Consider the following 15,361-nt stretch of genomic DNA (forward strand, 5'->3'; position numbering starts at 1 on the left):
TATCCAACCACTTAAGAATCAGTGTTGCACCTTTCCCAATACAAAGTACAAGCCAAAATTTTTTTTATAAGCACTACTTATCATTTAATCTTTAAAATGCATATGTGCTCAGGCATTTATGAGTTTTGAGCATTTGTCTACACATTTATCCTGGGAATTTGTGACAAATTATAAATGCCCAAGCATTTTAAGCCACTAGAGAGAATACCAAGTAGGCCTTATACCTTCTTGCTGGAACATTTAAACACAGTAGATGATTATTATACAATATCACTTCAGTAGTTATCAAATGACAGCTGGGGTACAGCTCAGGCAATGAACTTTAACTACTCTTAAAAGACAAAAAGTATGTATTACTTGTCCAAAACCTTACATCTAAATCTGAATTTATCAGACTTCATACATAAATAAATGATGCAACTAGCATCTAAATCTCTTGAATACCATCTAAAAGAAATAAAAAGCCAGTGGGTATGAAGACCATTTCTCTGATGACATATTCACAAAATAAATAGCTGGCCCATGTAACACACAGATTCCATATGCTACAAACAGCTAATAAGATTAAACATTTGTACCTGATTTAGTTTACATACTTCCAAACTATTCTAGCCAAATAGCTTCACCACATAAACTTTACAAGGACTTCCCTTACGGTTATAACATACCAGTGTTTAACTGGGGTGTGTAATTAAGTGGCTCATCAACAATTTTACTGTACCCACGCTTCCTTCTGTATCTGCTTAAATTAAATGGAAGCATCATCACGCCAAATAGTTCCCACACTGCTAACAATACGGCATATGTCAAAAGTGGAAAACTATATACAACTTACATATCTAGCAAGGGGGCAGACACCTATTTAAAATGACTGAGAACTCATCACTGTTTACTCACCTGTCACTCGCTATTCATTACAGTTGTATTCTGCACAGTCCAATGACTTGTTCACAATACATTAATAAACAAGCACCATATTGCACACACGGAACAGCAATTCAATAAACATTAATAAAGTCAATCGTCATAAAATTAACTTTGGTATTCTGAAAATCGTACTATCCATGACGTCAAGTGTTTAACATTGCTGAGGTTAACAAACACATTTGCAGAACTTCTTGTCCTTAACTATATCACTTTTCTTAAATGATATGGTGTTACGCGTAAATATATAACATTTTCTCAATTTTCGAAAGCATTTTTACGTCCAAAACTATAAATTCACAAGAACATCACTTTACAGTCGCAGAACACCTTGCAGCATTTACCAGGCGTACCAACACCATAAAGTATACAATTTGCGTAATAGCCCTGCTGCAGAACAACGAATTGCTCTCGACCATTTATATCGATATCTCTAACGCGAGGTATCGATTATATCACAACAAGGCCATCGCCGTGCTCATACTCAATTAGATACACACTTTTCTTTGTACACGAATAAGACATTTTTCTTACATTCTTCACAGACATGGAATCGTTAAATTATCTTTAACAGAACATGGGGCTTACCATAGCCGACAATAACAAGTAGGCACTAGGAACGGTGAGATGCAATGAGAAAGACATGCGATGCAACAAGACATGTGTCGCTATATCCCACAAAAAAACTGTGTTCATTGAGTTCACAGAATAGAGAATTTGTTGAGCGATAAAAATGGAAAATATTAGATACTCAAAAGTATCTCTGAGAGAGAAACAATGTGCTATTTCCCACTAGTCTATAGTTTCACTCAACTGACATCTCGAACAATAACCACATTATACTTACAGTATTATGTTTTGTTTCCCCATGATCTCTACTGCACAAAAGTTATTGATAAAGGAATAGACAAACCGGAAAAAGTACAGAAACAGTTACATATCATAGATCTGAAAAAGTAATATTTTGAGCTAATCATAGGAATAACTGTCCCAACATTCCCAACAATATTACTGTAATACAATTACAACGCACCATGTATTCTTAAAAAAAAATAAAAAAAATTATTGTCATTAGTCTGTAACCACAACTGACAGCATCACACACATAATATATTACAGTTGGTAATTTAAAAGAAACAACAGGGTAATTATTAGCATTACAGTTTTGTGTAACACTTGATAAATTCCTTTATAGCAGAATGGGTGATCAACTAGCCAGTATTGCAGCACTTCTTTGAACGCTTGATCTGGTACAGTTTCTAGGAGATTATTAAATAATTTGTGTCCCATTAGTTGATAGCTGTAGAGTGACTTTGACAGTCTGTGGTAAGGAGTATAAATGCATCCAAGGTTAGACTGCATCATTTATTTCTTCATATATATATATATATATATATATATATATATATATATATATATATATATATATATATATATAATAACTTGGATCAGCTGACAGAAGTTTGTTTTTTACACAAAAAACCACATTATGTATTTTGTTTTCATTCAGCTAGAATCCATTTACTTTAGACCAATAGGATGCATCAGCAACTCTCTTTTCCGATACAAGATTTTTAAACTACTGTGGAGAATAGTAGTACTTTACTGGTTTTAATAAATGGTGGCAGGTCATTAAACCTGATCAGAAACAAGAAATGGCCCACTACAGATCCCTATGGAACACCTGCCTTGTCTCGTTCTATACAGGGCACTTCTTTGCCATCTGTGATGACCGTCTTCCATTACATAATGTTGTGTTGCGTACACTGTGTGCATGTGTATACGAACATTGTGCTATCAAACATTCTGCGCCAGACACCTGAGGCACAATAACTGATATATGTGCTTTGGTTTTGTTTATTCTATGATTTGTGCTTTTATATTTTTGTATCTTCTGTGCCTCGTTATTAGTGCATAGTTACAGGATAACTCGTATGTACTCTTCCTAGCATATTAACACTGAGCTGTGAGTTGAATCCTCAGAAGCTATTGTATTTCTTTGTCGTTTCTCACGTGACCTCATTCAATAAAGTTTGTACTGGTTGCACAAGTGAGTTTTTCACATAATTCAGTTTTATCATACTGAGATATATGCGGGATTAAATCGCTGATTGATCGACAGGCTACCCAGCTCTAGCCAACAAACTGATGACTCTGGAGAGATCGCCTGAAAATTGTCACTGAACTAACGACTGCTCAAGAAGGAGATTTACAAAATGACTGACACTCTGGCTATGAGTAATCCCTCCATGTTGTGACTGGTTGTACTGCTACCATCTTCCTGGCCACACAATCCGTCTTTGTGCTTTGAGCAGGTGGGGGCCAGCTTTTTCTATTGCGGGATTTAGGCGGACGCTGTCAGGTTTTGATCTGGTAGTAATACGCCGCAGTGGTTCTAGATACAGTTACCTAATTGCCAGAGGCTAGCTCCTATGACCGGCTTAGAGCAGAATTGATCCAACGAGTGTTAGCATTGCAGCTAGAGAAAATCCGACAGGTTCTCATCCAAAAAGATACCGCAGACAAAAACATCTTCGCAGTACATACAAAAAAGATACAGTGTCCAACATGGAGCAATGGTTTACCACCGCTTATGAATGCAATCATAGCGTCCTAAACTGACCTATCCTTGGATGTGGCAGCGGCCATTGCAGATACAATTCAGGACGTGATGACGCCAGTTCCTGTCAGCACAATCATCGCACACTGCGCTAGCGCGACGCCAATTGTTTCGCTACAGTTTACGACGCCTTGACAGCCGAGGTAGACCTGTTGACGTATGAGAAAAGCAAACCATTATCTCGTTGCCATTCAGGCAACGACAGAGGCCGGAACTGATGCCTTCCAGGCTCTTGCAGCAGATCATCAACGACCTCCTCTGCAACTGGAACTGAACAGCAACGTATTTGCTAGTATCGCCGAAAGTTCTGCGAGCAAGCATGAAGATGCACAACCTCCTGCATTTCCTCAAATGTCAGGGGTAGCCGAAAGTAGGCGTCTCCTCCAATTGCCGTTCAATGTCTTTGTGCTTGTCTGTTGGTGACCAGTGGTCCGGATGAAAACTTCAATAAACTTCAGATTAGATTTGTGTATTTATCCACGGACTATATTGCTCAGAAGACGACAGCCTGCATCGTTTAGTCTGATTCCAGCAAACAACACCGTCATAATGGCATACAACACTTTGCAACTGGAATTAGATCGGGTTTGCATTGAACTTCCAATGGGATTTCACCATCGTCGACATCCCCAAACCCATTATTAGAGCAGACTCTCACGTCTACTACCAGAAATGAAGAACAAGCACCTGGTTGATGACATCACTGGCCTGACAGAGGCTACATTTCAACGAAATGCAGCTGTAGACACTGCATAACTGAAGTCGTGTACAGAGAATATGCCGAACTGTTGCGAGTATTCTAAATCCTGACAAGACACCTTGGTGCACCTAAGGAGGTAATGCACATCACTATTAATTATAGTGACACAACACACAGGCCCCAAACATCTTGTAGACCATGACGTTTCACCCGGACCAGCTGTATGATCCATGAGGGAGTCAAGCTCTGGTCCAACAGTCCCTGATCCTCTGCGTTACATCTAATTTTGAAGAAATGTGGGGACGGTAGACCACCTCTTAACGCCAGAGCAGTACCGGACAGCTACCTTGAGCCGTTGTTATTCATTAAAAGAGGTGCTAGTATCTCCAGTGTACTAAACTGTGCTAAAGCATATACGCAGATAACCGTGATGGAACAGAATACCCTGAAGACAGCTATAATGACTCCTTTTCTGCTCTTTGAGGGCATGTTTATGGCATTTCGTCTCCAGAACACCATAAAAACCAGGTAAAGGTTTATTGACTCGGTGCTACAACGTTTATCTCTTAGCTTCACCCATCTTGAAGAGATTTCTGGCCTTATCAGAGCAGCATGATCCACATTTAGTAGAAGTGCTCAAACGGTTGGAATGATGTGGTGTGCTCCTCAAAACAGCTAAATGTAACTTTGGTCATATACAAGTGGATTTCCTGGGACACAGAATATCATCAGTGGGATCACTACCACTAACTGAGAACAAAAAAACTACCTTGCACACAGCAGGAGTTGCATGGGTTTCTGGGTATATTGAATTTCTATCACCGCCACCTGCCACATTTGGCTGAGCTACAAGAGCCACTGACTGTGGCAATTTCTGGCCCAAAGAGTAAAGGTAAGTCGCCTATAACAGGGGCTGGCACTATGAACTTGGCATTTGAAGTATCAAGGACGCTGTAGTACTTGTGCACCCAAATCTAATACATCCTTGGTATAGATAGCTGACGTTAGTTAGTCATCGATTGGCACAATGCTGCAACAATGGTGCAATTATGTGCAGCCAACACTAAAATTCATTTCATGCAAACTATGACACTTGAAATTGAAATGGACTACGTGTGACCTGGAATTCTAGCCATATATATGAAGCCATTAAATACTTCAGGCCTCAACTGGAAACCTCAGACCTTATCATCTATACTATCACAAACTGCTGACATGAATCTTTCATCAAAACAACATTTACTGTTCGTCAAGCCAGCACAACCAACTATTGTTCATTTCACAATTTAGCTTTGATGTTCGACACATCTGTAACATGAACAGAGTGGTGGCTTATAGTCTGTCTTGGGTCGTCAGCATCTCCAGCACAGTCGATTAAACTAAGCAGATCATTAAATATTGTTAGGAACAAGAAAGGTCCCAGCACAGATCCCTGTGGGTCATCTACTTTAACTTGTTCCATATTGCACATTTTTTTGCCAACACATATAACTCTGCTTACTGTTCTGTAGATGAGGTTTTAATAGTTTAAGGCTGCCATCTTTAATGCTATGAAGTCTATTTTTTCTAATAGTTGCATGTGCTATAGAGAGTGAAAGGCATTATTTAGATCCCAAAAAGTTACATGAGGAAAGTCCTTGTCCTAAGACACTCGAAGTAAGTGTTTGACTACAAGTGTATAGCATCAATAGTCGAAAAATTTTTCCTAAAGCAATGTGATCCGCTAATTATTACTAGATTTTCGAAGTTAATGTATATCTGTTAGCAAATAATACATTCAGATACTTTAGAAAAAGCTGGGACTATGGAAATTAGCCTGTAACTTGAATATGAGTCTCTATCTCCCTTTTTATACACTGAAAATACCCTACAACTTTAAGTGCATAAGGAAAATACCTGTCAGATATACTATATTTATTTATATAATACGTTAAGGGGTATACAATATGATTAATTTCCTTCTTTAGCATGTTTCAACATATGTCATATATATATATTCTCGCTGATGATGTCAATCGTTTCACTATTCTTAGATCAAAACTGAGTGAGACCTCAGAGAAGGTAAACATACTTCTATTTGTTGATGATCCACAAACATTTTTTGCATGTAACTCTGATGATCTGATATCAGGTTTTCTAATAGCATTTTCCACTTCTTCAACTGATTTAATTAAAAATCATTGAAATTTTGTGGACAAGTATTTATTTTCTTGTTTGTTACATTCCTGTAAATACTATTTATTAGTGTCCATGCAGCTTTACACTTAATGGTGAAATTTTCAATACACCTGTGATTGTGTGCTTATTTGACTTCTATGATGGAGTTTCTAAACACTTTCTACATGCAACTTCGGTTAATGTGGCATAGTCAGTCCTTGGCTTACTAAAATATGTTGTACAACAACATAACTTGATTTCTCAAATGTGTCCTTTGTTTAGTATACCAAGGATATTTGAAGCTTTTATCAATTATTTTGAATTTTTGTATGGAAGTGTTGTAATTAAATTGTATTAACATGCTTTAAAAATTTTTTTGAATATCATATTGTGGTGTCACCGCCAGACACCACACTTGCTAGGTGGTAGCCTTTAAATTGGCCGCGGTCCGTTAGTATACGTCGGACCTGCGTGTCGCCACTATCAGAGATTGCAGACCGAGCGCCGCCACACAGCAGGTCTAGAGAGACTTCCTAGCGATGGTTCACTGACAAAATACGCTCTCAATTGCCGAGACGATAGTTAGCATAGCCTTCAGCTACATCATTTGCTACGACCTAACAAGGCGCCATGTTCAGTTACTATTGATATTGTAAATAATGTACAGACAAGAGCTACGTTCAACATTAATGGATTAAAGTTAAGTATTCCACCATCTGCATCCGTTTTTCTAAGTTCTAATTTCCTTGCCCTGTTCCAGACCTCAAGCCAGCCTGCGTGAGCTTAAACGCGTGCCTTTCGGCTTCCTCCAAACTCCGTGGGTTGGCTCTCCTGCCAATCCACAACACATATTTTTTAAATATCATCACTTAGAGTGTAAAGCATGTCACCATATTCTTGGCCAAGCCAGTCTCTGCCAGTAAGAGACTTACAAAGAATGATAATTTTATCACAAATGACAGGTCTGATAATGACAAAATTCAGGGCAGGTCTAGTTATGTTACCCTTATCAAAGGGAACTTACTTCTGTAGTTTAAAGATACAGAACTGCAAGACACTGTCACATCACATGATTCTTCTGTAGTTTTAAAATTGATGAAAATGCTGTCAAGAGATGCTTGATATCTTGTGGACCTATTATTGATATTTTGATCAACTACAGTTTATCTCCGTCTGCTGAAGAGGTGCAATGTAGTAGTCAAGCTCGAACACCAATCAACTCAAAACACAAGTCAATACCAAGAGTACTAATAAAAATCAGAGAGTAAGGCAGATCGTCTGTGAGCTTGTTGCAGAAGAATAATGTTGTGTTTCTTGTGCATTCACAGGTGTTCTTCTGGCGACTCCCACAATATATTGTAAATTAGACTGCCTTAATAGCCATTTCATTTATGTGAAAATTTGTTATTATGTTGTTATACCAAAATCAGCATTCAGATCTTCACCTATTACAATGCCATGATGCGACCATCTAGTCTCTCTAACTTTATCTGATAATATGACCAATTTTTGTTGCTAATACGCAAATTATACGCTTAGGTGAGCTACACAAGGATATTTGTACTAACATTGATACTAATGAACTATCAATAACTATACCAGACGCTCCAAAGTACTCTTTTGCACGTGAAAAATCTAGTACCAATTTATTAACAGATCAACTGAGTAAATTATTAACATATATTGCCACAACACTGCTTATGTGCAATTTTCTGCAGTAACTATCTGCTGTATTATAGTTATCAGATTTAACAAATGTAAGTTCACGCCCAGTAGCTGAATGTTCACTCAAACAAATAAAGCAAACTCATTCTCTAATCCCAAATTATTTACAATAAACTGTTTGCCATTTACTTATTGAATGTCCAGGCAGCAATTTTGTTGATCAGAACCATTATTCCTTTTGTCAGGGGGCTATAAAATCTTTTACACTGCTATTACTTATCTTATGGGCTCCTTCCTTCCGCTGCCTTCGATTAAAAATTCATTTTGAAAGAGAGTAGGCCCTGTTTTCCAATTTTCACCACACTTGACACAGCCTCTTCCACCTTAGCTCTCTTCCCCCTTTCCGATGGTACTGTTGTTGCTGTCACTATAGCTGTTCAGATACTGTTGTTGCTGCTTGTACCACTGTTGTTTGTGCTGCAGATATTTTTGATGATTTTGTTGGAGTTGATGAAGATGTTGCTGTAATTGTTGTTGATACTGATGTTTATGCTATAGCCACTGGAATCTCTATTGTATCCACAGATGATTCTCCATATATCCCTAATGTGGGTGATGATGTATTAACTGCAGGATTTCGGAGGTAATCTTACTCATTTAAATCCAATTACGATTATTTTGGTGCAGCAGATGACTGTGACGTCGGTGGTGTTGTTTCTGCCAATATTGTCCTTTGAATAGCTGCTTTTACTGTTGCTGTAACAATATTGACAATTCGTTTGGCCATCAGTTGCTTACCCAATCAGTTAAGCTGCATCTAATACAGCTTGTGTCATTAATATGGACGTTTCTGAAATGACTGCAAGTATCTGAGCAACATTTATTAGCCACTGTGGTTTCTTTGTGGTACGTTGCAGAAATGATATTTGTGCGTTAAGTTTGCTTGTGCATATTTTCAGGTATCATGTGGTCATAGGTGCATAACCTTTAGTCTCACCATGTGAACAATCTTCCATGCCAACATTCTCTTTATCATGTTACTGTGTAGTGGAAAGTAATGAAGTGGGCTGGATAATGGCATCAAAAACATTCTTATGGGATAAAAAGGAAATAGTACACTCTCTTTCTGTATACGAGCTTTAATATATGAATACATATCTATAGCAGTAATTTCCCATTTACATAAGATGTTTAAGTACTCTAAAGTGATTGAAAACTCTTTCCTTTTAGCTACACAATATGGCAGAGGGTAAAACTTAAATGTGCTTCTGAATGCAGAAGACATTTGCATGGTATTTATAGTAGATAACAGTTTGCTGCCTAAAATGAATGTAGCACTACTAAAATCTTGTATAATTCATTCTTTCAGTTTCCTGTCAGCTATGTTATCATCCAAACTTCTCATGTTATAACTCTTTATGTTTCCACTTAAGGAAACGACAATACAAATATGAAAACCGGTATCTCACAAACATTTTTGCTTAATCATCTTGGTGTTAGATGTTTACTATATGTGATTACCTCTGTCTAGAGACTGATTAGTATCCATATGAGTACTTGGTCCACATTACTTTTTGCATCATGGAAAGTGTAAGTACATTGGCCACAGTATGTAATTAACAGTACAAGTGCATAAAACAGACCTGGATGAAACTCTCGTTATCTACAAGCTAGCGTTTTATCTTTTGCTTTTGGTATACTAGCTGTGAAAGTAAATATAGCCTCTTTAGTTGACACTCCTTTTTGGAATGAGTATGTTCTCCTGTACTAAATGTGTAAGATAGTCCATTGTACCTTATCATCTGGAAAATGTTTGAATATATGGCCAGTAATGAATAGGTTCAGTAGTTCTATACTAACATTAAATCACCTTTTTTGTGAAGTGACTTGCGAACATGTTTAAGTCTCTCTGGGAAAGTAGCACTGTGAAAAGATTAACTACTAAGTTCAACTGCACAACAATTCATTATTTTACTAGTGATTTCACCATAACTCCTTGAACATTAATTTTAAGATAGTTCGTAACTATGAAATAACTATTTGCAGTATAGACTAGTAACATGTCTTTTGACTGAAGACAACGAAAAAAGAGCAATGTTGACTTTCCATTTTTTAAAATTTTTGCCAAGACCACTATATAGTTACTTCGATTTAGATGATAGTTTCTGTAGGCAAAATCATATAGAGTGAACTGGTACTATTTTGAATCAACAAGGTGCACAGTAGTCTACAACCCCAAATGTTGAGTATTTAACCATAGGAAATTTTAGTAGTCCATATTTTATTTCAGTTTCCCAATAATGGTAAAACTATTAGTTGATTTTTCAACCACCAACAATATGTAAGCTGACAATTGGTCTTTGCTGTGAATGTGAGGAATGTTCTTTCTTCCATTATTGAACAACGCAAAACTGCGTTCCCTTCCATGAGAAAAACTGTTAAAAAGTTTAGTAGATATATTTACTAGATGTTAGATGATATGTGAGTCAGCTGTTAATCTCACGATCATACACTACATCTGCATCTAACTCAAGGCCTCTAATACATTTTTGAGTATACTCGCTTTGTGAGTATAGTGTTGACAGAGTACATAACTATCCTTCTCATAATTTCTCTATAGTCTTCTCTCTTTCCCTAGTACTACTTATACAGTATGTCTCTACTACATTTTATCAGAATCTTCCCTGTTGGTATTTTCGTAGAACTATAGAATCTCAGAAATATTGTTATATTTATGTTATTATAAAGCATTTTATAATTTATCTCCATATCTCTGCTAACATCACACCAGGTCTGGGTTTGGAATTTCTGACCTTTTGTATTACCATTTTTAGTTCTGCTTGACTTAATTAAGTTCATTTGGGTTATATTTCTAGGCATTCTCAGTATGTACAGGGATTGGAATTTTGATAATGACAACATTTCTTTTTTCAAATAATGTAGAACAGAGACATGTTCCAAAGTTTTATGCCCTTCAAAGTAGTCATATCAAAGAAGCAGCCTATTGGCAGACACATCTTTCTAACATTCTGAACCAAATGCCTCTAGTGCTTCCTTCATCTGAGGAATCAAGTCGAAGTCACAAGGCTTAAGTCGAAGGTGTTGGAGGATGCTACACACCCCAGTCCTACCAATTAAACAAATCAATCACAAATTGAGATGTATGTTCCTGAGCATTGTCCTGCAAAGTGATAGGTGAATTTTTAAGAAACTGTCACCATTTCTTTCACAAATCTGGATGCGTTCCAAAAAATGAACAGTTCATTGACAGTCTGCCATTAAGGAAAGGTATGTGTTACAGTAACACATCACAGTCATACACCAAAATCACCATAACTCTCATATTACTAAGGGTGTGTTGATCTTCCGAGCATTGTGGTGACCATTAATGAAACTATTCATTTGCATGTCATTTCAGATGTGGCTCATATGATTTGGCTCATGTTGCATCAAATGTAATGATATGGTATATAAGAGAAAGAATCTCCTCCATATTCACAGCGTTCCAATGTGTATGAGCATTATCATCTCATACCCATTTTCGCATTTCAGTCAAATCATGCGAAACTCTTCGTAATGGAGTTTTTCTCTAGCCCAGTCATTTCCAATAAATGAGCAGCACAGTCTTATGAGCTAATCCAGTCTCTCAGGCCAGTTCACGAATTGTCTGGCGACAGTCACTGTCCAGTAAAGCTGTAAAAGAAGACATGTCTTCTTCACTGAAGCAATAATGACATTTCCAATGAATATGTTACATTTTGGTGTCCCTCACTGAAAACTGTTACCTACCTTGCCATATTATGAAAGGGAATGTAGATTCCACGCTAGCCTCTTGAAGACCTCGACGACATTGCCATGCAGCACGTCGTCTGACACATTCAGCTTCTCTCCAACTCCGTTGTTCTTCTTTTGTAAACGTCATAACAGCAGTACATTAAGTCGTCCATTACATGAGAATCTGTTCATGTTGTAACTGTGTACCTGTGTGGTGGGAAGTGAGAGTCAGTTTGTGATGAGGAAAAGTAGGTGTTTGTAGAATTTTAAAAGTGACTGCTGAAAGTGAATCGTTATTTTCGCTTTCAAAATATCCAACCTAACATGCCAATGACACTACAGTCTCATTCATTTTAATGTTCCTTGGGCGTAGTCCTCTTTTGTTTATTTGTTGTGTGTCAGTCATCAATAGTTTGCTTTTATACTAACACGTAATAAAAGTTGTTCCTTTGTATTCCGGTGTGTGAATTTGTATTCCATAAACCTTAATATGTCATGGGCCCAGTTTAATTACAAAATTTCAGCAAAGTGATTTACTAAGTCATTTTTTGTTAGGCAGTCCGAGTCGCCACGCTCGTCGATTTTTGTGCCCTCTCAGACATGTAATCGTAAGTAGTATCTTGAAATTCGAGAGACCAAATTTCCAGCTATGCAGATTTCAAAATCGGGCTTTGTTCGACCACCACGGCTTTCGAGATTTTCGGGACTGGCGAAGATTTGAAGACGTTTGCTGGAAAATGTGGGTAAAAGACAATGTTCGTGGCATGCGTTGCGTTTCGACCATGATCGAATACTCACAACTCTTATATTTGTTAACTTGCGCTACTGTTCGTGAAATGTGGGAGAAACTGTTCATGAACAAACGTTCAAAGTGATCAAACTCTCTCTCACGAAAAATTTCTGCGAACATCGAATAAACGCGAGCGATCTGGCGTTGCGTATTATCGCGAAAATCATGAACCTAGAGTCAACTCATGGACGTGGATGAAAGCGTGGTGGACGTAGCCATCATAATCAAGATCCTCGGAAGCCTTCCGACGAAGTTCCATGCCCTAGTCGCGACGAAGGACAGTGTGCCTGGAGATCAGCAATCGCTTCTGAAACTCCAACAGCGGCTCATCACAGGTCAAACGATTGAAGAACTTGAAGAGACATCCAGCGTCTTGGCAGCGACTTCGTCTCACGGCTGCAAGAGAACATACGGGTGCGAAGAAGAAACCGAATCAAGCGAATTCAAGAATTTACTTGCTGGACCTGCAGGAAGGAAAGCCACATATCAAGAAACTGCCGTTCTAAGGTAAAGATGGCTATAATGATGTTGGTTTGTAGGGCGCTCAGCATCGCTGTCATCATAGAAGTTCCTAATCTTTCCAGTTCCAATCTCTCCACTTCCCGAATGATGATGAGATGATGAGGACAACACAAACACCCAGTCCCTGGGCGGAAAAAATCCCCAACCTGGCCGGGAATCGAAACCAGGACCCCATGATCTGGAGGTGGCATTTCTAAGGAAATGGAAGCAGCAAGTCAGATAGAGGTAATATAGTAAATGCATTGATTGTTACCAACGGGTAGTCACACGAAAAATTCAGCATGACAAAGCGATATGAGAGAATATGGTGAGTGCTGATATAAGGAATGTCTACTTTATAACAGTGGGGCGTCGCTGCAAATTACTTTTCGGTGGGAATGGCTGAGTGAAATTCGCGAATGTCAAAATATTGACATTTCACCTGGAGATAACGCTAAATGCGAAGCGAAGGGGATCGGAAGAGTAAAAACAAAGAAATTCGTGAGTGGGTGTTGCGATGACGAACCAACTGATGATGTGCTGTATATCCAGAAAATGGGGGAAAATGTGTGTTCTGTTGGAGTTTGTACGATGAAACGTTTTGAGGTGTGTTTTGTAGACAAGTTTGTAAACATTTCTCGCAATGGATATGTCGTTGCCTAAGGAATAAAGAAAGAAAACGAGATTTTCAGAATGATTTTTTGTATCAAACACTCAGTGTGGCGTGAATTTGTCAACCACGAATAACATCAAAACCTAGCATGTAAGGGTGATTTATACAAATGTCAAATTGAAAGCAAATTTTATCACATCTGGTCTTAGCACGGGAATAAGTACGTCTCATGAGTGTCATTCCTTTGTGGAGCGTGAGGCGTCGAATGTCTCACCATTTGCCTTTTAACAAGAAAATCGAAATAAGATGTGTAGACCATCGCAAGTTGAATAACTCGGTAGGTGCAAAGTATTTTATAATATATTGTGGACAATGCATCTGGTTTTCGTCATGTCTTTTTCTTGAATAATAAATTCGGCATTTCTGATTGTTTCAAAGAATTCGAGAAGAAGATGTCGTGTAGGCTGTCCAAACCCATGAAGACCCTGAGGATCGATTGAGGACAAGAAAACGAAAATGAAGAGCTAACTCATCGAACGTGGAATAGCAGTCGAGACAACGTTATCGTGCACTTCTCAACAAACAGAAAGACAGAACATGACTATTGCGAACTCACGAGCTTCACACTCATTGAGGCGAATGTTCCTAATATTCTGTGGGCGGAGGCAGTTAACACCGTTGTCTACACACTGAATCGAACTTCAACCGTAAAGGGAAGAAATGCGAACCTATACACATTATGGCAGGTAGAAAATACGAAATATCGCACATGAGGACTTTCGGACCAGAAGCGTTCCTCCATGTTCCTTAATTGTTAAGCAAAAAGTTGGATCGGAAGGCCAAGAAAATGTTCATGGTCGGATGATCGGGAGAATCTTGTGATTATAGGCTTTTTGATCCAGAAGAAAAGAAAATCGTCGAATCACACGACGTGAATATCAGTGAGGGTACGCTGACCAACCATAAACGACGTCCAGCCACTAGCTTGGAAGATGAGTGAAAAGTACAAGGAGAGGGGGATCGAGATCCTGAACACACCACTCAAAGAGAGGAAGCAGTCACACATATTACGTGAAAGGAGTCAGTTTTGTCCCATAGCCAGAAAAATAAAGCGACCTTTGTAGACTCTGTTGAAACGCACACTTTTGAAGAGGCAGTCTAGGGTCCAGACAAAGAAAAACGAAAACGAGCAGTTGCAGTGGAACTCGAAGCGCATAAAACATGTGAAACTTGGATCATTGTGCCAAAAGAGACCCAAATAACGATAAATTGAACTTAGGTTTTCAAAATTAAAGCACTGAAAATCTTAAATGACCCCGAATATAAAGCTCGATGTGTCGCTTGAGTCTTTACTCAACGGTTTGGGCAGGACTTCAACGCAACTTTCCTGGCAGAAGTAAGATAAAGACTCACTACGTACTTTGCTTGCCATTTTGCCCAAAAAAGATCTTGAAATGTTGCTATTCGAATTAAAAATCGTAGTTTTATGTAGACAACTAAACGAGAAAATTTATATGTCGGTGCTGAAAGATGCGATGCTGGATGAGAACAAATATGTACGCAAGCATAAAAAGTCAATGTACGATTTAAACAAGAGTCAGGTTATTGGAATGTGAT

Source organism: Schistocerca americana, chromosome 9, assembly GCF_021461395.2.
Source record: "Schistocerca americana isolate TAMUIC-IGC-003095 chromosome 9, iqSchAmer2.1, whole genome shotgun sequence".
NCBI classification, from domain to species: Eukaryota; Metazoa; Arthropoda; class Insecta; order Orthoptera; family Acrididae; genus Schistocerca; species Schistocerca americana.